General features: G+C 43.1%; 1 long non-coding RNA gene across 1 annotated transcript; it reads left to right on the forward strand.

Annotated features, from left to right (window-relative positions):
* The first annotated feature begins 390 nt into the window (after window positions 1-390).
* Window positions 391-23,209, forward strand: LOC310914285. Its single transcript, XR_014590998.1, has 3 exons — window positions 391-1,006; window positions 14,474-14,554; window positions 23,125-23,209. It is a non-coding gene; the product is annotated as an uncharacterized lncRNA (long non-coding RNA).
* The last annotated feature ends 1,222 nt before the right edge of the window (window positions 23,210-24,431 follow it).

The raw sequence follows: 24,431 nt of genomic DNA on the forward strand, positions 1-24,431 counted from the left end.
TCGAGCGGGGCAGAGGAGCGACCGGGACCTGCGGCTCCTCTCCGGGCGGGTGCCCCCGGACCGCGGGAAGGGCCGGGCAGAGCCAGCCGGGCCTTGGAGCCGCCGGCGGCCGGACAGCGCTGCCCGCGGCCCGGGGCCGGCCCTGGGGGCGGCGGGCGGGGACAGAGCCCGGGGCCCGTGCGGGGCTGGGGGTCTCGGCGGGGCCGGTGCGGGGCTGGGGGTCTCGGCGGCCCCGGGAGCCCCAGGGAGGCACCGGCCGGCCCCGGGCCGGAGGAGGCGGCGGCTCCGGGCCGGTCCCGCCCGGCAGCCCCTGGCCGCGCTGTGCCCCCTGTGCCCGGGCCGTGCCCCCCGTGCCCGGGCCGTGCCCCCTGTGCCCCCCGTGCCCGCCCGCCCCGCTGCCCGCCGCACGCATCGAAATGCAGGGAGGACTTCGGCTTCTCCCGGAGAAGAACAAAGAAGCTGCAGCTTTCATTAAGGCTGGACCAGATGAATACGGATCTGACAAGTTTGTTTAAAAACCCCACTGCCCACGCCCGAAAACGATACCGCGCTTCTGTAAAATACAAAGTGTTGTCAATAACCATTATAGCGGCGATAATGATCTGAGAAGAGAACAAAGACATTTTGTAATATCTACATAACTTTATTAGAGCAAAATTATTTTTAAATGCCTGTGAATTCCCAAACCTCCTGAATACAAATGAATAAAAGTTTTTCTTCGGGCTAAAATCTTTGCTTGAATGTAAATTGTTTGGGTAAGTGAATTTACACAGCAGCAAAGTTTGTTTGTCTTAGTCCAGTAGCTTTGCTTTAACGAACCAGATGTTTTGTCTGTAAATTGTCCAGAGGACTTTTACAGTTCTGACATGTAATAAGCCCCAGAAAATCAGAACTGGAATAGCTGCGTCCCCGCCATTAGGACCGGGCATTTCGGGAAGAGCACGGGGAAAATAGCAAAGTGTAAACAGGCTCAGTGTCCTCATATTTGGAAACCTCATTTTAAACCGTAAGTAATCTTGTCCGAATCGATTCGCTTCTGCCCGGAGTCGGCAGCAATTCCCCACCCAAGCCCAGACATCAGCAATACATCCCCCAGGAGAATCCCCATGGTGGCGGGGAGCGGCGGGGGCAGGCTCCGGCCGGGGGAGCCGCAGGGCGGGCAGAGGCACCGAGCGGGCCGGGCCGGGCCGGGCTCCCGCAGCCCCCGGTGGCCGCCCCGCGGGGAAAGCCCCAGCCGTGCCCCGGCCCCTCTCCCGCGGGCCCCGGCGCTCAGAGAGCACCGCCCGCCCCCCGCGCCCCGCGGCAGCCAGTTCCCGCTCACAGCCGGGCACCGGGAGCGGGGCGATGCCGCCCGGGGAGCCGGGCCACTGCCGGGGGCTCTGCCCTCCCTCCCGGACCGAGACGGGCTGGGGCCAGCGCGCTGTCCCGGGCCCGCTCCCCGCAGCCCGATCTCCCCGGGCTGAGCCCCCTCGGGCCGGGCAGAGCCGCCCCGGCACCCGCCGCGCTCCCGGGGGCTGCGCCCTTTGGAGGTGATGCTCATTCAAAACAAGATCTATCGGCGCGATCCAGCCCCGCTCGGCCATCACTTTCTCCCCTCCCTCGAAAGGACTCGGGGTTCCTGAAGAAACAACCGGCCGCTGCTTTGAAGGAAATGCGCGGTACCATTTCAAAGCTACTGTAGCGTAATGCCTTCGCTGGGGCAGGAGGAAAACCTTTTAAGACAAATAGTTACAGATCCTGGAACTCTACCACATGCGACAACAAAGGCTGTTGTCTCAGTAGAGGGTCTTTAGCTAATTTTACCTCCACAAAGTTTTACTGGCTGCAGGCTTTGGGCACGCCTGTGTGGAGCCTGGCACTGCTCCTCGGGGCTGGCTAATGTGACAGGCATTCGGAGCAGCCCGGGGAAGTGGAAGGGATTCCCCGCTTATTTCTCGCATCGCCCGAAGGTTCCCATGGCACAGATGACACGGGCGCTCCTCTGCTGACTGACCGCCCGCGACTCAACGCAATGAAGATTTTGTTCTGCCCAGATACTCTTTAAAAAAAAAAAAAAAAAAAAAAAAAAAAAAAAAAAAAAAAAAAGCTTGAAGGGGGAAGTGGGTAAAACTTAAGTTCGAGCAAAATCCTTCTCTCCTTTTCCACGAAAACTTCCTTCCCACGCGGGTTTTTAGCGTTTGCACACAGCGCTTGCACACAGAAGTTTATCCATCCTATGGCTCACCTTGGCCCGGCGGCGAGCCCGCAAGGGGAACCGGCAAGGGGACGGGGAAGGGCAAGGGCAAGGGGAAGGGGAAGGGGAAGGTGAGGGCTGCAGCCCCGGCCGCCCCCAGAGCGCGGGCAGAGCTCGGTCCGGTCCCGCGGGGGCCGCACACACACCGGGCCGGGCACAGCGGGTACCGCCGGCGCCCCGGGCCGCCTCCTCCTCCTCCTGTGAGCCCACAGCGGGGCCGTGCCGGGACACGGACACAAGGACAGCCCCGGCGAGCCCGTCGGGCAGTAAATCCCATGGCCCGGAGCTCCCGGGAGGCCGCACTGAACTCCCGAACAAGGTGGGCTGTATCCCCCGCGCCCTCAGCCCTCCGGCGGGAGGAGCTGACGGGGATCAATCGCTGCGGGCCGCTGTGCGGGCTCTCCCAGCAGGCCCCCGGTGTCCCGCAGGCCGGGGCGGGCCCGGACACTCGTCCCCTCCCCGGTGGCCCTCGGCGAGCAGCACCGGGCCCCGCCGTGTGCGGGACACAGAGCTCTGCCCCCCGCCCGGGCACCGCACCGGCCCCGCCCGGCCCAGGTGAAACCGGGAAACTAAACTCTGACACCAGCAGTGATTCCCGCTCTTTGTTCTCCTCTCTACACAATGGAGAGAAAGGAATGTGACTTTAAAATTGCAATTAACCGGCTTTCTGTCACTGGGTATTTGTTCCTATCAAATCTTTCTTCTTCGAAAAAGTGCTTCTAATTGTAAAAGAAAACAGGCGATTTGAAATACTTTCTGTCCTTCTGCAATCAGAGTTGCTTAAATTGTGAGTGGATGTGCCTAAACAGTCATCTCAGTTTCCCACTGATTTTGGTCAGGTCCAGAAAGAATGGCATTTTTTTTCTAATGTTTTAAAAGTATTAACTTCCTTTCAAACACTCTTTAACCTTTAATGTTTTGTAACTTGATGAAAAGGTCACTTTGTTCGGAGTGGATGCATCTGCTCCATAATTGTTCTAATATCAGGCAGAGTTCCATCCTAACACTACATTCTTTTATGAGGTTTTCTTTTTCCTTAATATACTATTGTTAAAGTTACCATGAGTAATTGTTCTAAAGGCAAAGAGCTCCAGACCAAAGGATGCTCACACTTTATTTAATTTCACCGGCTTCAGATGTTTAGAGCTGTATTCAGCAGATGACATTAGCTGAGCTCTGAGAAGAATAACCTGAACCGTTTCACCTCTTCCCACTTGTGGGAGCCTGAGGTAGAACAGGAACAGAATAAATATCTGGATTAATAGACTGAGCTGCATGACAAAAGAGCACAAAACACTGGTTAATACTACTCTGGACCGGCAGCAAGTTTGATCCAAGCATCTCAAAGTGCTTTACAAAGGGCTGTGACAAAAAGCTGAGACACAGGTGGGGTAAGACCTAAGAGCAGAGTGGAGACCCAGAAACCACTGGACATCACAGTCTCAAGACAGCCTCGAAAAGTGATAGGGTGGTAGAAACACTGCTCATCTAATTACACTTCAGACTCCTTGCTGGGAAGGAAACAGAAGCTTTTCAGCATGTGTAAATCAATATTTATCATTAGGAGCAATCATATTTTGAATCTGCAGATTTAGCCAGTTTTGATATAGAGGATCTCTGCTTATTCCTGTGTAAAAGATTAGAAGATGAATGTGTTTATTGGCACCCATGGGCTGAGAATGCCCATCTGAGGGGCAGCTTGTGGCCCCAGCTCTGTGGCCAGACCTCACTCACTCTCAGCACTGTACCTGCTTTGCAAGAGCAGTGGGGATACCTGGCTGCAGAGCTGAGATTGGAGCCAGAACCTTAAATTGATGCAATTAATCCCTCTAAAATACAACAGGATTTTCTAATTCTTACTCAATTCAAACACCCAGAGAATATGTTTAATTAAAACTTGCTATACTTTTTTTCTTTAAGATTTTCTAAAAACCCCAAGAAATGGGCTAATTATATTGCTTAGTATTCTAATATGCACTTTTTTTTTTTTTTTTAAATTATTATTATTAACACACTTTTCTCACCAGGCCAGTCCCTTGAGGACCAGTTCCTCATTTATAAAGAGGTCCCCAATGGGAGTTAAAAAGAGGCTATTTTATAAGAAGAAAATATATTCTGAAAGAGGAGCCATACAAAGATAACCCCTCATCCCATATATCAGTATGGAGGCTGGGATATGCATTCCAATGATGCAAATCTTCCCTTACAATAATTTGCTCGTTAGTGTTAACGAAAGCCCAGATACTGATGGCTCTGTATTTGTTCTTCTATTTTTCATCACACTAATGCTTTTAACCAAAATTATTTTTTAAAAATTTGCTTTATTTAATGAATTTAAAGGTCAATCCTCTTCCTTTCCATATGCAAATCCTTTTAATAGTAAAGGTTTGATATTAATGGGAGTTAATAGAATAGATACCCCCTTCACACAAGAAACCCCACGAGAGAACAAAATAACATTAAGATAATTTCAGTAAATGTGTTGTTTTTCCTCCCCTTTGAGTGACCAAATATCAGGGCAACAGTACTTTGGAAACAGGAGTGACAGCCAGAGGAGGGATGAGATTGAAAGGGCACACAGGACCTCCCCAGCTTCCAAAGGCAGGGCTGCAGGGAAGGACACAGCCCCCAGCAGCTGCAGCCCATCACCTCCACCTCCTCCTCCTCCTCCTCCTCAGCAGCCTCTCATGCCTGCAGGAGCCAGGCAGGACAGGAGGTACCAACACCAAGAAACCCTTCCCCATCCTCCTAAAGAGGGAATAGGCAACGTCTGCTCCCTTCAGAGGCCAAGAGCCTCCACCTGTGAGACCACAGAGGCTGCTCAGAGAGAAAGAAGAGCTGCTGGAGTTGATGAGGGAGTAAGTTAAGGTACTGCCTCTGACACCCTGTTTAGCCAAGTTTGGAGTTTAACTGTCTGGTCACTGCTCTCCTATCTATAGTTACTATTGCAGGTTTAATAATATCTCCTTTTTAGCTACAGCTGTTAGTGTTTAAAATAACAGCACTGATGTGCCTAAGGAGGTGGAGTTAGGGAAAGAGGAATAAACTCATTGCTTTTATCTGCAGTCCCTGAAGGAAAATGCTCCCAGTGCTAATGAGTGAGGAACAACCCTGTCTAGACTAACTTTTGCAATAAAACTATCTGCACTGTTTTCCAAGCAAATTAATCCAGATACCAAACAGAAAAGCATCATTAGTCCAGAGCAGCTTGTTCCTCGTTAAGAAATGAATACCTGGTGCAGCCCCTGGCCTGGCCAGCCCAAGCAGGGCTCCGGCAGATCAGCCCTTGTCTAATTAGGGCAGGCTGAAGTAATTGATTGAAAGATGTGGAGAAAGGGATGAGTCATGGACCACAGAGTGGTGGTAATTTACCTCTTCTCAAAGGGCATTAACCACTCCCTCTGAACGCCAGGGAACCTTTCAAGGAAACTCATCCTCACTGCAGCCTCTGTCCTAGTCACTCCTGATCTGGAAAAGTTTTCCCATCACCTTTTCTCAGTCTGAATCTAGTGTAGTGTGTACTTGTAGTGACACTTGTGTACCACAGTCCTCAACAATAAATATCCCCTCCCAAAACTCGTAAGACCTCAGTTGTTTTAGAGAAAACAATTTTTGTTTCCTTAAATTGAATTTATTTTTCCCATTGCTTATACTAAAGGTATTATTTTTTTCTTAGCCCTGTACCTGGAAGCTGGTTTTATCCTTTGAAAAAGGTTGTGTGTAAGAACTACAAACAGGAGTTCCCTAGGAGCTGTGGACAGAGCCCTGCAATGCTCTTGGTCCATCCAACCTCTGATGGGGTTAGCAATGACCACAGTCCTGTGTCCCCAAACCACACAGAGCTGCTGCTTTCATGGCTGGATAGGTTCAACAAATAATTTTTGCTCTTCTTGGCTCTTGTGACGTTGGAAAGTCCCAGTGAAGGAGAGACTGTGGGCAGTGACAGCCCTTGTGACACACACACCTCCACCTCTCAGGGATGGTGTTTCTGGCTCTTGGCAGACTGAAGCAGAGAGTACCATGTCAAACCAGGGCTTACACCAAGGTTGCCTTTGCTTTCAGGGCCTTGATGTGGCCATAGATTTGCCAAGGGAAGGACTGGAGGGTAGGAAGCACTCTGAGATAAAATCTTCACTTTTCTGAGGAAGCCAGGGTCTCACTCACAGGCCTGAGGTTTGGATTTTAGCTGAGACACCCTCACAGCTCCCCTTGGCAAATAGGAGAGCACAAAATTGTGTCTCGTGTTTGAAGTGTATGACAAAATAAGACTTACACTGCTTATGTTTTGGGGAGGTGAATACTGATTGCTATAAACATTCTGTTCCCAGCCAAAATCAAAATTCTGTAATTGTCCAGGTAAGTCACAGGCTGGAAGAGTTTGCATTTTTACAAAACATTAGGTATAAATTACTTCCACAAACGGGAGCCTGGACTCAACAGAGCAACACAGTTGTCTGCTATAGCAAATCTGGTGTTCCCAGATTCAAATCTGCTACAGGCATTCTGGATTTTAATTAATATATTGTTTCATATGTATGAGTATTTCATGGTGGGCTTTTTTTGTTTGTTTGTTTGTTTTCAGACACTGCATTTTTTAGCTTAAACAAAGTGTGTTCTCTGCATTGTTCTCAAAGCAATTGAATAAATATCACCGAGTCTATAGATCTGGCCTCCTTTCCAGTGAGCAGCACAGCAGTCATGCTTCACAGGAAAGGGATAACATCCTCCAGTGCAGCTGATAAGAGCAACAATTTACAAAGCAGGAGATCCTTTATGCAGTGAAAGCTTTATTACCATGACTCGATGTTACATCTACAGCACATAAGGGTTAATCATTGCAGCAGTTTGCAGCTGGTTTGTGCTCCCAGGGGAGCCATAGCAATAGACTCCTGCCTGTAAGACAAGGTCAGCCTCCTCTCCTGGGGTCAGCAGGCCAGGGGAGAACACAGCCCCCAAACTTGTGCTCCGGGCAGACACAGGTGCCAAACCCGTTTTGTGGTCTGTTGTGGAGCACTCCTTGTGGTTTTTGTTCTCCTCAGTACAAGCGCACACCCGGCTCAGCGATGCATAATTGGAGGGCGAGCTCTGGGAACCAGCCATCAGGCAGAGCTCCCTGTGGCAGCCCTGGGTCCAGGAGTTTGCTGGGTACATGTAACATTTCACGGGAGACTTACTGCAAGTGGACTGAGAAAACAGAGCAGGCAGTGCTGAGTGTAAGGGCCAAATCCTGCATAATTCCTTCAGTCTCACACGAGCAAAATGGGCAGAATCAGGCTGTAACATTCCATTAATATTTATCCTCTTCTGCTACGAGACACAACAATAATCAAATAAGAAAAAGTTTAATCCTCAAATGCAGCTTTAATCTTCAAATTGGTTAGCTTATCAGAGGGGTAATATTTATTTTCAAAGACAGGCTGCTCGGAATGATCAGCTGAAATAGAAACCTATAAGTGAAAGGATGTAAGTTTATTGGGCAGTGTTGTCTATATTTATAGTTTCTGCTCAACCCATATTTCTGTTTTTATATGCATGTGTCAAAAATTAATATACGGCAAACTTCAGCAACAGTTTTAAGAGATCCTAAAATATAATAAAATCAATAAATGATGTTCTGGCATAAATGTTTCTGTAGCTGAGGGTGGTCAGGTTCAAAGGGCAGCATCTGACCATTTCTCTTTCCCACCCTGCTGTGGAGTAAGACCCTCCCCTCAACTTCAAATCACTGGGGAGAGGGTAATTTAAGCTATACTTGATGTACCCTATACATCACTGTCTTCAGGACCAGGTTTAAAATTAAACTCTGATGTACAAAGTTAAACAAAAATGAGATAAAAATTGGCAGGGGTTGAAGAGGGTCAAAGTAGTCAAAACACAAGGTAGACTATTGCTTCTTTTGATTTATGTTATTCTGTGCACTAAAAAAATAAAATTACAGCTCTTGTGGAGACTTTTTTCCTTGAGAATAACACATTTCTAATTTGTTTTCTATAGACTTACAGGCATTTGCTCTGGGAGTTGGAAGCATTAATTTATTTATTTATTTTGGCAGGGGCAGAGTATCTCCAACTGTTGGCAGAATATTCAAATTATCATTAGATGGAACTTTTGTCAATCAGCAGCAAGTGAAGGAGAAGAGTGTTTCACCTTCCATTAGTGCTTATCTTACCATGCACACATCTTGTATTTGTCTAGAGTTTTGATTTCAGGCACCTTTTCTAAGCTACAGTTATGTTTGGTAGCAGAAAGAAGGAGCTCAGTGAATGTTTCCTTTTGCATGTTTTACATGCACATAATGCAGTTACCTTCTAGAATTTCAGTACAGGAAAGATGCCAAACAGCAGATTCTTTTGAAACCAATTCAAGAAAATCCTTGCAGGAAGTAAATTTTTTATGATGTAGTCAACTTTTTCCACATATTGCCATTTACATGGTTAGTGTGTGCACTGCAGGCAAAATCATTTGGAATTGTAATCTTTATTTTCTATAATATGATAATGAAATCAACTACTATCCACTAGAATCAAATGAATTTCTCTCTGTTACTCCAGTGGGAAGAATAAAAGGGTTCTACTGGCTAAACTGCCTGGCTAATGGGAAAGTCAAAATAAAATCAGGTTCTTGGATTGCTGGCAAATAAAAAATGCTTATTTTGAACATAATGGTGGGCATATACAGATCTTGAAATCTTTTAAAAGTCTGATCAAGCAAGCTTTTTCCAAAGGTTTTTAATTTTCATCCATGAAAGTCCTTATGAAAGACTTATGCCCATATGAAAGACTTCATATGAATTAGAGCTGGCTATAGTGTGAGCATGTTCTTAGGCTGCATGAGACAGCAAAAGCCTCAAAACTCTGAAAATGTCTGAACTTGATTACAAATCAAACAGGAGAAAAACTTATGCTTTTCAGACAAAAAGAAGAAAAATTTCTAACACTGATTTACTAACACTGACAATGATAATTCTTTTTTGTTAATACAGTAAGGATCTGATTTACTGCTCAGATTTTAGTCTTTCCCCCAGAATTCTAAGTGATACATTGTGTACGATGCACTTTGTGTGTGTGATGGCACAGGATTGACCTGCATATACGCCATTAGTACACATAATTTGGCAAGCATTTATGTACTAATTGAATAAATGCAATCCTTCACAGACACCTGGCTGGAAAGCTGAAGTGCAGCAGCATACAAACAGCAGGTTGTTTTAACAGATACAACCAGCAAAGCAAAGATCAAATGTTAGAATTAAATAATATACAAATATCCTATTTGTGATCTATTGTACCAAACCCTCTGGATCTAACAGCTGGGCAATATTTTTTGCACCACTAATTCAGACTTTTTCAAAGATCTGATTTAAAAAAAAAAATAAAAATAAACCTTTTGGGATTACATAGGAGCCTAGTCATGCATTCTGTAACTATAGCAGATCACTTGTAGCAAAGAGCAGAGCAGAGAGCTTGTTGGTTAGAAAATTATAATCCAAAATTTTCCTACATCCATTACATTTTGGGAATCAGGAGAACTATGAATTAAGGAGATGATCACAAAGGTCACAAGGAATTGCTGCAGTATTCACAAAATATGTAAATGCTGTGAAAGATGTAGGACCTTACAACCAAGGCTCAGAATGAACACAGGAGCCACTCTGAGGCCAAGAGCTGCTCAGAAATTAGGTAAGGAGCAAAAAGATATGAGAAATCCAAAAAGCAGGAGACTGTTAGAAATACCTGTAACCCATTAAAACTATGTGCTTAGCATGAGTGATATGTCTTCCTGATGTATCCATGCAGCAATCAGGCTCCTGTTCCCTGGGAGAGGGACATGGCACAGGAAATGAACTGATGGATCCCTTCTTGCACCGAGCATTTCACTGGGGATAAACGATCAGTTTATGGATGTTGCACTGAGCACATCACTCTGCATAGTCCTCCAGGATCAGCCCTGTCAGGGGTGTCTGAGGGTGCCTGTTCAGGAAGGGCCTCATTCAGAGCTCACCAAACTCACATTTCCACTGGCTGGGTTCTGGATCAGGCTTTTTCCATCCTGGTGCAGCTGTGACATGCAGCTTTCTACAGTGCCTTATTCTGTCCCATTTTTAGTGCATTGCATTCTTCTAGAGCAAAATCTACCCACTGACATGTACAGATTCTCTGTCCTGCTGATTAAGGACATTTCTGCACTCCCTGTGTTTACCAAGGAAAGCAATCATGCCTTAACTTCCCTCTGTGTGTGCTCAGATTGGCATTGTTTTGCTCAGGCGTTTGCAAAGGCACCGTGCTCCGAGCAGTGATAGAGAACTGAGTCTATAATTTAATAACCCTCCTCTGACTAATTAGTATTCACTCAATGAATGAAGGGTTTTCAGAGGTCCAGTCAAAGGCCTAAGCACCATTTAAGTCCAGCTTATTCCTCAAGGCACCTCTGAACTGAATTGGGCCCCATTTTATTAAATTACAATAGAAAGACTGGCATGTCAAGTGTACTGATGCTGGGAGCCCCAACCTCGCAGGACCTCACAGGGATAAGTAATCATCACTTATGCTAATAGCACATTTGACTTCGTGGGATGACACATGAGGATGGACTACTCACTTGACTAAGATTAGTAAGAACAGGCATGTTACACAGAACAAATGACTTCTAAATATCCAGCTGCAGCAAAGTGCTGACTCCCATCAGCGAGTGTTGTGAGGGTGAATGAAGGGCAGGATATGATCTCTAGAAACCTCCTTGAATGCTATTATTGAATTGGTGACAGTTCTGCAGATTTCTAACCCATAATAAGGCTCAGCTTTGCCTCCTCAGTGGCACGCTTCTCTCCACTGCTTTCCTGCTCTGTCTTCCTTTTCTTTTGTCATACTCAACAATCCTTTAAATGATATTTTTTTTTAACTCTTTCTTCTTTAACGTTGGAAAATTAAATTTGCAGGTTTGAAAGGTATCTAAGTAACAGCCACAAACCACAAGCTCTGCTATTTACCTGAGCAGATTACTTGGTAGCATCTCTCCACTGCCCTGCCAAGGTTCCTCCCCTCTGCTCTGCTGGGATCAGTGCAGTCTCTATGCTCATTTAGTCTTTGGCTTCTCCCTTCCAAGCTGACAATAGGGGCATCATACAGGGTAAACCATTCCAGTGATTTTGTCTGATAAAATGCCCAGCTCTTAGGCCTCTGTTTAACACAATTTTGTTCCATACAGGTCACAGAAACAATCAGATTTTGGCCCTCATGATCTATAATGCCTTTGAGCCAGCACTCCAGGAAGGGAAAAATCCTCATGTCTGACCTGACTCGGTTTCATTTAATTGTTTTTGATTTCATCATGGTCCAGGTTCTTTTCCCTCTATTTTGTTTCCACTAATTTAAAAAGTATTTTGTTGCTTTCCCTGCTTTTTCTATCCTGACCAGAGTTTTTAAAATTCTTCTTTTTTTAAATCACTGACTCAAGAAGCTCATTCTGAGAGTAATGTAGTAGTGACCACTGATGACTGGCTTCTAGGGATTTTATGAAGCCAAGGTTAATTTGTTCCTGAGAGCTGGAAAAACCATGAATAGCAAAACATATTTCTGGTACATGCATAATAACTGGTATAAATATTGTATCCAACACCAAAATCCCAAACATACAACCTTGCTCACCAAGGGACCTTTAAATCTAGTTTTGTTTCACTGTACTGTGGAGCTCTGTACAAAAGCCACAAAGACCATAAGTATTATGTCATTAGTAGTATTCTTAAGTGGGTATTTTCCTGTTTCTTGGGGGCTTGCAGCTCAGCTGTAATGATTGTTCCATGTGTGTGTATGTGCCTGGGTGCTTTGCCAGTCACATCAGTGAAACAAAAATGCCCTAATTTCTACAACTTTGCTTTCATTGCACTGTAAAGCACTAAAAGCAGAAACAGTTTCCTGAAGAACTCCTCCATAGCAGGCCCTTGAACAAGATGACTGTTTCTAATAAGCAACAGCTGTCGTTGTGGTTTTACTAGTCAAATGATTCATGTCTTTTGCTCAGAAATGATAAGTGGAACAAATGTTTACTTAGATATGTAACAGAGGAACAATTGAAAAATAGTAGACTGTCAAATAGAAATATTTTCCTGTTATCTGATCCTTGACAATTAGTCTGAACTGGTATTTAGTCAGAAGGCAGTGCTGCAGTGGTACAGTTGGAATGAGGAGCTGTGCACACCGAGCTCAGCAGGGTGGTGGAAGCAGCAGCTCAGCAGATTGAGGGGGGCACAAGCACCCCTGTACACTCTGCTACACCCTCAGCCCCCTTTCCTGGCAGGCTCCCCTCCTGTATTTAGTCATCTTTGAAAGGGACATGGTGAATTTACTGTTTCCTCTCCTTTCTGCTGTCGTCAGGGAACACCAAAGTGCTGCTCTGCTGCTTTGGTCATGAGTGAATATCCACAGCTTTCCTGGGATCTTGGGAAGGTCTTCTGGGAGCAGCAGAGGGAAAGTATTCTAATGCAGGAGATTCCAGGCTCAGTTCAAGGACAAAAAGATTGCATTACCCTTCAGATGTTGGGAAGGAGAGTCTAACAGAGCCTTGATGTATCTCTGCTGAGCCTGGAAGCTGCTGCAGTCAGAGAGATTTGACACTCCTGTGGCACTGCAGGGCTCAAGGTAAATTTTTTTTAAAAAATGCTAGAGGAGCAGTGGCAAACTAACTCTTATGAGCCTGAGAAGGCAGCATCAAAAAATGGTGTCAGCTGCCTTTGAAGGGAGGTCTGGGAGACAAAGAAGGATGGAGAAGGCCAAGGGAGCCTTGGGATGCTGAGTGTGCAAATGAAACCAGTGTACATCTATAACTTACTTGAACTTACATGGATGTTTGCCAGTATATTAGGGTATAAATCCACCTTTATTTGCATAGTTTCTGGACTTTGTTGCTTTTTCAGAACTCTCTTTATTATCACTGTATGACACTGTTCTGCATTGCACAGAAAGGCTGTCAGAGCTTCACTTTCCCATCTGTAAAAAGGGGGCAATATTTCCTTTCTCCCAGCCTTTATTCAGCTTACAAGGCTCCTGGGACCAGAATTCTTTTATTGTGTGTTTCTGTATTGTCTCGTACAACAAGACCCTGATCTCTGCTGAAGTCTGTAAGTATCACAGAAATATAAATAGATAATAATAAAGAGATGATCTTGACACAAGAATGGAATTTTATATTCAGGAGCATGAAATAAAATATGTACTAAAGTCTACTAAAATGTAATCACGAGATCAAATGATAAAAATTCTTCTGGCAACAAAGAGTTGACACAAATTTGTGAGATTAAACTGAACCAACTCAACGGAGGCTTGTTCTGGTGGTTTATTCATATAAAGTATATGAAAAAAGTAAGTGAGATGATCAAATTACCCTCACAGCATGGATTTTGACATGGATGTAGACTAACTGAGTCACCGGAGGACTGAGCAGGTGCGTGGTTCTAATTATACCCTCAGCCTTGTGAGGAAGGAGCAAACTTCCCGGTTGCTTCCCTGGTGGAGATAAGGTGTTATCAGCCATCAGCAAATGAGAGGGGAGAACAAGGACAAGGCACCTGATGGGAGAAAGAGGAGGAGAAGGAGGAGGAGAAGGGAGCAGATTCATAATGCTACTCATCTTTGAGAAATGTACACACACGCCGACTCTGAGCCATTTGGATGCCACTTTCACACTCATTTCTGGTGTCTCAGAGTAACCTCTCCTTATGGCGAGGCACACGAAATTCCTTCTGAACATTTTCTCTTTTATGGGCTCCGAGTGAGATATCTGGCTAAATATAATGATTTATTTGTTTATTAATTAATCAACAGGCACGCTAGGAGTTACAATCCAAACTGTCCCCACACACAGGTTTTTATCACCATATACTGTGCCCCTAGGGAAATACACATCTTTTTTTCAGGAGTATAAATGGACATTTCTATAAATTGCAACTACTTGGGTGCATGTAATATGCAATATTATTCATCTTTGTATTCCAGGTGAATCCAGACTAGACTACCAGCCTCTAGGGGAGTCTGCTTCATATAATTATCAGTATTCAAAGAATGATTGTACATGTTGTAGCTTAACAGCAGGTGAATGGTCCTTATCTGAATATTAAATAAAGTGCAACTGGATTTCTGGGTTATCTCTGGCTAAATGTTTGCAAAGTCATTAGTGAAAGCATGCAGCTATAATCCCCACCACTCTTCTTACAAAGGATTTCCACTTTTGTTTTTAATTCCTTTACAGGGTGAATTGTTTATCTCCTTTTTCTATACACAAAATCTTGTCCCTTGGCTGGACCAGCAGAAACATCAAGGAAGCTGCCTTGTAAGTAGCGCTCACACTTTTAATTTTTTTTATTCCTAAACAACAAAAGAAACCAAGGGAAGAGTGACAAAGAGAAAGATTTATTATTTCCTCTAAGGACTATCAGAGCTCTGAGTGTTGGGAAAAAGCTCTGTAGTAAACTGCTCTTTTGTCCTCCCAAGTTCTGGGAACTTTAGCTCTATATTCAGTTTCCTTATTGCATGATCTAAGAGAAGATTTATGTGTTTATTTAGTAAAACCCTTTCCTTCTTGTTCTAAAATGGGGGATTTATATACTTGAAAACTGTTTTAGTAGCTTGATAGTGGTTGTTATGTGAATATAGTAGATAGTAGTTATGAGAAAATTAATAGAACAAAGGAAAAGAACAAACCCACCCCCTGGTGAGCAGAAGGGAGAGACCAGACTGAGCAGAGGAAAATTACTGGAGAAAAAGGAATTACCATGGGACCATACAACACAAGGGTTCTGAGGCACAACTCCTGTTTCAGTCCCTAGATATGAAGAGCACACTGGTGCTACATTCTGAAGAGGAATTTTCAAGACAGAAATATTCTACATCAATTAGCTGTGCCAGGACATCACCCACATCTTTTGTCAGGCACCACTAAAACTTTGCACCCACCTCAGCCTTGGCAAAGCATCTTCTCACAATAACTGCAAATATTTTGTTTTCATTGAATATAAAAATAATGGAACATTAAGTATTACTTAGCTGAAAATTAAAAACCAAACACAACTCCTCCAAAATGGAGCCACCCTAGAGTAAGCTATATACTATTTATTCCAAGCATTATACCTCTCAATGCTGCTGTTTCAGGCCTCTGCAGGCTCAGGCAGAGGTTTCTACACCCATCTGCAAGGCTTTCTGTTCATCTTTACAGAAATGCAGGGTAGAAACTTTGTTTTTTCAAGAAGGGAGGAAGAAAGAACACCGAGAACAATTTTGTGCTTAGCTCTGAACAGTCCAAGCAGCCCCAGAGTCTCAGGGAGTACAGAATATAAGGGACTCTGCTTCTCCATGCAAAAGTCCTGTTTCCTTCCACAGCAAGGAATGGCAAGAGCTTTTTCTAGCAGTCAGCACTTCTCTGTATTTTTTACTTAAAATTAACTAAAAATGTAAAGCTAATGAATTTTGGAAGTGAGGTGATTCACACGTCTCCATCAAGAGATGGGTATCCTGAAGCTCTCCAGCTTTTCTAGCTTTGTTCCTTGGGACATCATCAGTGACTGTTGCTGTGAACTCATTCTGGGCTTTGTACCTTCACTACCTCTGCCAGCAGCTGAGGAAACAGAGCCTGGATGTGTGGAGTGTTTTCAGTCCCACATTCCTAACTATCTTCATATGGAGTGAACTGCACAATAACTAAAGTATCAGCTCTGATACTCCTGTTTTCATAGTGTTAGAAAGAAAAAAAAAAAAAAAAAAAAAAAGGAAAGTAAGCAGAGTTTTTTGGTTGTGCTTTTAGTGGAGATGATCTTTTAAAGGGAAGGGCTCTGCAGGTTCAGGCAGGGCCTTTGGGTACCATTTCAGAGCTCCCTCCTCTAGGACCAGAAGTACTTTTTTTTGACTGGAACAAACTACAGAAGTTAACAACTGTTTTCTATTTGGCATTTTTATAAATATTAAAAAAAGACAAAACTCCCAACTAACAACCCACCTCACCTCTCCCCTTTCCCAAAGAAATTTAAAAGGTTCAGCCAAAACTCTTCTACATAGTTCAAAACCCAAAGTTTCTTTCTTACTCAAGTGTGAGTCACCTGCAGTCACTGGAATTAGTTCTGATTTAACCTTAAAATCACCCATTTTCTAATGACACTTTTTAGTAATATCTGAAGTAATTTGCTATTATTTTTATAATTTCTTGAAGCACTTAAACATCTACTTATTTAAAAGTAACCCTTTAGGAAGCCATTTGCACCTTGAAGTCAATGGCCAAATCTACGTGAACCTGGTGGAAATTCTGAAATTTATTTCAATGGTGAAACCATAATTTGGTCAAATTTACAGTAAAGAGGAAGATGATTTGCTTAGGGAGTGATGAGGGTTGGCTTTGTCCCTGTCATCAACCACATGCTGGCTGATTTAAGAGTGAAATTTGGATCTGCTCACAGAGGCAATCAATCATTGGGCTGGATGCCCTTGTTCAGCCAGGCTAAGCAGTGGGACAAACACAGGGATGTCATGGGAGAGCAAAAAAAAAAAGTGAGTTCTAGAGAATCTCCCATGTTTCTGTATCATATCCTGAAAAAAAACTTAAAGCAGTCAATTTACCCAGCATATGGCTCTTCTGAGGCTGGACCTTGGGGTCTTCATTCATGACTTCCACCACTTTCAGGGCCAATATTTGCATGCAGGAGAGCTGCCCAGGACAGCCAGAACACACTCTGCCTGCAATGTGAGGGTGACAGAGATGCCTCCCATCACAGACACAGACTCTTCAGCACTGCCTCAGCAGGTGCTGCCAGGTCTCCTGGGCAGATCTGTGATTTGGCAGAGTTTTTAAATATGCACAGAATAAAACACCCCCAGCAATGGCAGGCCTGGTTTCAAGCACTGTGGCAAACACCGTAGTACAGATTTTGCAATTGCACAATGTTTACATTAGGAATGTGGTTGTCTCCAAGTCCAAAGCACACAGTCATCTGTGTGCGTGTGATGGGAACAGCTGGTGAAGGTAGAACCTGTGCCCTGGGCTTCCCTAGAACCTCCTCCTCTGTGCTGTGCCCCCTGCCCTTCTCTGCCTGCTGGACAGGGCTGCAGGGAGGGTGGGATGGCACATTCGGGGCTGACACCACAAACCAGCCCCACAGAGCCACAGTCAGTCCCTACAAACTGCAGCAGCCTCCAGAGGACAGGGGCTGAGCCCTGCCCCAAAGCCTTGGGTGCTCCCTGCCCTGGTATCCAGAGTGTGCCCAGGGGCCCAGAGCCTGCAGCTTTCCAGCAAAGGGAGAGGGATGCACTGTTAGCCATAGAAACACTCCTGTACAGGAGAGGGTGTGAGTTATGCAAATATCTACTCTATCAATCTCCTATGTGGCTTTGAAGAAAAACAAAAAAAGCCACTTAAAATTTTGTTCCAAATTTGGCCACAGAATAGTTTTGTTAGTTCAAAGAAATGAAGCTAACTTTATTGTTATTTGTGTTTGGATCAAAGAAAACTATGAAAATAAACATTAGACAGAATGATAATCAACACTGGAAAAGAAATGTTTACTAAAGATTTTCTTCTGTGTTCTCTTACCAGCATTAATAATATTTTCTTTTTCTAAAGTTTTCTGCTTCCTTCAAAGAGATTGATTTCAGCAGAAAGAACAAACATATGCAAATAAACTGAATGATGTTATACCCCCTGCCCCTATCCCCCCAAACTGCATCAGATAATTCCATATTGTTAGTCTGCATTACATTTTTATCAGTTTTTTGTCTTAATCAGATATGAAGCTCTTGCAGTACATCTCTAGAACTGGGCTGTGACCCTGATGTGACTCTGCAGCACAGAAGCAGCCCTAACCCTGCTGTAATCTAATAGTTCAAATTTAACGGATTTGTTTTTTCAGTGGAAATAATGGCTTCCTGTCACAAAACAGAGACACAGATTACATATCTGATAAATGGCTTTGGCATGATTTTTTCATGTAACACACAATTAACAGTGCCTTTCATAAGATTCATGGTTTAAGGATTTGGTGAAAGCACAAATAAGTTCATTACTGTGCCTTTTCTTACAAAACCCCACCCTACTTTTCTGCTGGTGCTTTAAAAACAAAAATTACTTTGCTTAGAAAGAGACCACCTATACTTTCCAGTGTTAATTTAGCCTCAAAATACTATACTGAGATTATTGCCACTGAGTGTAGATTTTTTTTTCATGAGGCATATAATTATAATTGATAACCCAAGAATGGAAATGGGATAATTTTGGTTTTATAAGCTACCACCCATACGGATCCTGAAAATTTCCACATTATAGCTATAATTGGTTTTTGTCATGCCATAATCCCCTAAACATTATCAACTAATTAATAGCTGAACAATACATAAGGAGATATGCAGTTCTATGGGTAGAATTAGATATTTTGAAGGAGTTTATTATGTGGAGTTTGGTTCTGAAGGCACAGCTCAGAACGGCTTCTGCTGCCTTCATTGGTTATCTCATCTCCAGGCCACCCAACCACCAGGCTTACCCTGTGAGTTACTAACTCCCAGCCCTTACAATGAGGTAATCATCACCTTGTAGTGGAGTGGTGTGAATGCTGGTCAGATGGCCTGTATTTTATTAACAGAAATAGGGTCACAAGTCAAATACATGCTTGGGGTCAGTGAGCAAACACAAAAGAAGATTAGAGGAACAAAAAAATGTGACTGGAGGGGTAAAATCCCACTGGGGGTTAATCGAGCAGAAATGAATCAAAGAATGTAAACTACCCTTTCTTTTGTTATTCATCATATGGGACGTAGTTCCTGTGTCCTGCTGATTCCAGTCAGATAGGGCATCATCTCCACACTGCTGTCCTTTAATGAGCTCTTTGGACACAGGGACTGCCAATAATACTCCTACCTCTGCTATTACTACTGCTACTACTCTTAAAACAATAAATAAAAAAAAAATTAAAACCACTTAGCATAAGTATATAGATCCACAGATATTGCACCATCCAATGACTGCCTACAAAACTGAGAGAAAACCAGCATTCGGTGTCACTGCTCTAGGAATCTCTTCTGCCTCCAACATGAAAAGACTGGACCAAGAATTGTCTCCATCAATATACTGACTTAGCTCCAGCTTGAAATGTAAATGAATTAATAAAAGCATTTCTGAAGACATGGTATTGCATTGGCACAGTTTTAGTTTTTCTAAGACTCTCTTTTTGAGTGATATAATAACAGAAAAGGTGGCAGCAGCCTGATCAGCACAGTAACTACTGGACTTGGTAGGGCCCAAATGGCAGCAGTCAAAAAAAATCATAGGGTACTTACCAAGCAGCAGCTGATTTTCTCTTCTGATACATGTTCATCGCTCTTTCTGTGACAAGGAGCAGAAATTCTGTCTTATTTGAACTACACACATTTGTCTAATTCTTTAAAATCCCAGCAGTAGAAAGATTCCCTTTTCATCAATTTCCATTTATTATGCTTGTAGCTACATATTGTAATATGAATTCTTTTCTCCATGTATACTGCACATCTATAGATTTTATGTTTTCACACATCACATGAAAAGCATATTTCAAAACTATTGCATTATCGTGTGCCAGAAGAATATTGCTGTGGGAATGCAGACACATTATCAAAAGTACAGTATAAAACAAGGAAGTGAGAGTCAGGGAGGAAGGAATTCTTAGTTCTATGACTATGTGCCTCTGACTTGCCACACAATGTTCATCAAGCCTCTTAATCTTATTTTGGCATACTTTATATATAAAATAAGCAATATGTCCTTCTGCAAGGCTGAAATAAATGTTAACTGGTTCAATCATGCCCTTTGAGTGCAAAATTGGAATTTCTGTCATCAACACCAAGAAGAGCCAAATCAGGCTCAGAGACTGTAAATCTTTGCATGCCAAAGAATAACACTACATAGAGGAAAATTTCATGGCCAGACACAAACTGTGGTAGACGACTGAAGGATTAATGTGAAATAAAATACATTCAGTACATTTAAGTTTTCCTTGAACTGAAATCGAAGCATTCCTTCATTGCCTCCCCAGCTATCTATAGATGCTTTCCCATACCATTTATTTTCACACATTATATCCCTCCTTCTGGAATATATGTATTTCATCCTGCGTCTTTTAGCAAAGTCTGTATCTGACTTATATATTGTCCCTTAAGTTTAAAACTAATTTTGTGCTTAAGTGCTCTGCAGGATTGAACCTTCTTGGGGCCACCTGGAGGATTTTTCTCCTCCTGGGACGATGGGAGCTGTGGCAGTGTGTGCACACTGTGTCAGACCTGAGATCAGCTGCCAAGTGTGGACACCCACAGAAGGATTTTCTTTACAGAACTATCTTAAAAATGGAAATGTCTGTCTCCTCCAGCTATACTGGCAGACACTGTTTACCCAAAGATCCAGATACACAAGACCTTGTTATCAACTGCAGCTTTTACACAACTTTCAAGTAAGTTAGTGGGTTGGAAATCACACATTTTAGAAATATTTTCTGAAGGATGTGATCATATTTGCTGCCCTTGAAAGTGTTTAACGTTGCATGTTCATTACATTTTTTTTTTTGTGTTACTTAATTTAAAAGGTTTTTAAAAAATACAAATTGCCACAGAGTGGATTTATAGATGCTTAGAAAGTACTAAGAGATATTTAATACATAAAAAAGAAAAACTCATATAGCTACACTGACATGCAATTAACAGATTTCTAAAAAGCCACTGGCAAATTGTCTTTCCAAGGTTTACATTTCAGTCGTTTGAGTACTTTCTTTGGAACACCATCCACTGAAACACAACCTTCTGAAGTCCTCCTGCTAACTTAACGTAGAGGCACTACTGAGAAGAGTCAGCTTTTTAACGACGTGGTCAAAATATTTTAAGAAGTATCACTTCATGAACTATAACTAATCAATTTGCACCTGTATTGTGTGGAGGAGACACACTATCCACTTTGGACAGCAGTGCTGAGATGCACTGAGGTTTGCACAATGCCAGCAAGCTGTATTACTACTTAAAGGCTTGTGAATAAAGATTTTACTGCAGTCACAACATATACATTGGGCTCTTCTAGTAAATAGATCACTCAAATAAAAAGAAAGGAATGTTTTTGATCTGCAAAGAAGATGAGCAAAAAGTAAGCCTGCTCAGCTTAACTCTGCATTAGGGAAAAAAATGAACTTTGATCTATCATATTGCAGAGCTGCTTGTATTTCAATGGCAATTTATCAATTTTTAATAGTCAAAGCTCCCAAGAAGTAAAAGCTTCTTAGACTTCCCAATCTAATAGCCATTATTTAGAATTTCTAGTCTGTATGATTCACTGTTCGGAAGCAAGAAAGAAATCAACATCATTCCTTAAGGATTCTTTCTTTTGTACAAATTGACTGAGTCCAACACTAGTCATTTTATTCTTCCTCATCCTGGTGGAAAACAAGTGAAAAAAATCCCACCTTAATATATCTGAACCTTTGTTAGCTAATCTAAGAGAGAGCAGAGAGCATCAGTGACAGGACTGGGTTAGGGTCAGCATGCAGCAGCAGCAGCAGCAGAGCCCCCCAGTGAATCCCCCTCCCTGCAGGGATGGGGATGGGGCAGGGTGGTGCCAGCCCTGCCCTGCTGGCAGTGCCCACTGCAGCCCTGCCCAGCCTGCAGGGAGCAATTAGGGAGCTCTGGCTGTGCCCCAGACACCAGCACTGCTGCAATTTGTCTGGAGGGGACTGAACAGCTCCCTCTGCTTCCTCCCCCAGCACCAGAAGGGTGGGAGAGTCTCTCCCAAGGTGGTGGATGCAGCTCCTCAGTAAATCCCAGTTTTCCGGGCAAGGTGTGCCCTCAATCCTTAAGACAATGGAGAGTGAGGATACTCAGCACCCTGTGGGCCTATCACATAAGTGAATCTAAAATAAGCTTAAGACTCTCGTTTTAAAAAGGTTACCTTGTCAAGTCCAAAGCACAAAGAGAAGCATTTAAGGCTGCAGATCCAAACTTGCATGTTGTTACTGCTAGACATGAAAGCCTAAGGTCAGAATTCAGAATTCAACCACTCTGACTCAGAAATGCATCAATGTATTTGCTAAATGGAAACCCCACTCTCATCACATCTTATCATAATGTCACAAAATGCAGAAAATTACAGATCAGTTTTAAGGCAAAATACATGACAGCAAAATATAAGTACACAAAAACTACATTAAATATCAGCCTTCATTTGTCCCTACCACTTCAACTTACCTCTCAGTTCCAAACTCCTCGCTGCAGTGCACAGCTTGAGATAGTCTAAGATCCATTTTAGAGTGGACTGAAATATAAATGACAGTTCGCACTACACATGAACATAGACAACTGTATAAAATATTTAAATAAAGACAGAAAAGAACAGAGGAAACCAACAGAGCCTTTGGCAGACCCAGCCTTTGGGAATTTAGCAGCTTGAGATTCATTGCAAATTTCATCTTTAATGTTATTTTTAGTTCAATATTTTGTAGCACTCAGAAGTAAATCTTTGTGTGCTGTCTCTCCTCCTGCTTGTGCTGCTTCCTTTTCTGATCTTTTCTTTTAAAGAAACCTAATATATTTTCAATACAATTGATTTGTGACATGTTTTGTGATATTTGTTAAAGTTATCCTGTTTCTTCATACAATTCAGTGAAAACCATTACACTGTTGTGTTTTTTAAAGTGCTGAACAATGCTTGTCATAACTGAACAAAATGAGACCCCCCCAACAGTCTTTGTTCCATCACACCTTGTGTTGCATTAAATTCTCTGACATTAATTTTGATTCTTGGGTTAGAGTCAAACTCTTTTTTTTAACCTCTCACCACTGTTCCAAATGTTGCCACACACAGGGCATTTCCAGAGCAGTTTTGATTTTATCCTGGAATCTGTCCTTTGTCTCTCTCCTCAGCAATCTGACTGGAATGACACACAAAACACAGGGCTGGGGCTGGTGCAGAGAGGATGCTGGACAACTACCAGCTGTAAGAAAAGGGAAATTGGTAAGTTCACACCCTAGTCCACCCCACTGTAAGTTGCTGTCTGATCATGCTCAGGTGTCTTGTACAAAGACTACTACTATTTTTTTTCATGGACTTTCCAAATCTTTCCCCTTCTTGCTGTTGCAGAGAACTCAGTGAACATATTCTCATTTCTATGCTTATGATTTAATAGTTGTGCCACAGAGAATGGCCTTAAAATGGGCTATTCCACATCTCACAGGACTGAAACCAGCACTGTGATGTGACAGAAGATGGGAGCCATACAGGACATATAAAACAAGACTAAGGCTGCTTACTGTGCAGTACGAACATTGTAAAACTACTTCTGCTTTAATTGATTTTAATTTCATCAGGTTGCAGTTGGAATTGGGAATTTTTCCTTTTTGTCATGGAAGGATTCACATGAGGAGAAGGAGGATCTTGCCTGATCACAAGGCTTTAAAATTGGAAGAGGCTTTTTTATTTCAAAAACCTGATTTCTAACATAAAGAGGCATCATTTAACAGTTCCCACATATGCAAGAACTAGGAACCTCGATTAAATGATCAGGCATCAGTCTTAAAACAAACAAAAGAAGTATTTTATCCTCACAGTGCGTAATGAAATTACAGAACTCATGGCCACAGGATGGTGTGGAGGTCAAAAGTGTAAATGGACCATAAAAGGGATTACATGAAATCATGCAAACGAAATCCATCACCAGCTACTAAACATGATGATCAAGATCCAGCCTCCAAATCAAAATGTCTCTGACACTGATCCTCAGAGGGCAGGAGCACACAGGGGAAGAAGGATTGCTCTGTATGAGAGATATATCAGAGTTCATACACTTTTTCTCCAGACATCTGCTCCTCTCACTCTCAGAGGGAAGACACTGGATATTTTGTCTGACTGAGGGTGGCAGCTACTGTGTGTGTTCTAAAGTCTTCAAAAATCCCCACTCATTTTATTTGACACTGTATGTTTTAAAAATGTTTCCATTTTTAATTCAACATAATTGGGGGAAAAGCCTGTTGAGAGTCACACAGAGGGCAAAAAGAAACAGAAGTACCCAGAAAAGCTGGAGTTCAGAACATTTTTCATGGAAGTCATATTTTGCCATAGAGCTGTGCATCAGGGTCTCATCTTACACTACAGAAAAATATTTCCATTCAATGATGGCAAGCAAGGAAGTCCCCAGTACAGAAACCTATGCAGTGCCCACCTTCCAGAGCTG

Source organism: Zosterops lateralis, assembly GCF_965231275.1.
Source record: "Zosterops lateralis genome assembly, chromosome: 12".
Classification (NCBI taxonomy): Eukaryota; Metazoa; Chordata; class Aves; order Passeriformes; family Zosteropidae; genus Zosterops; species Zosterops lateralis.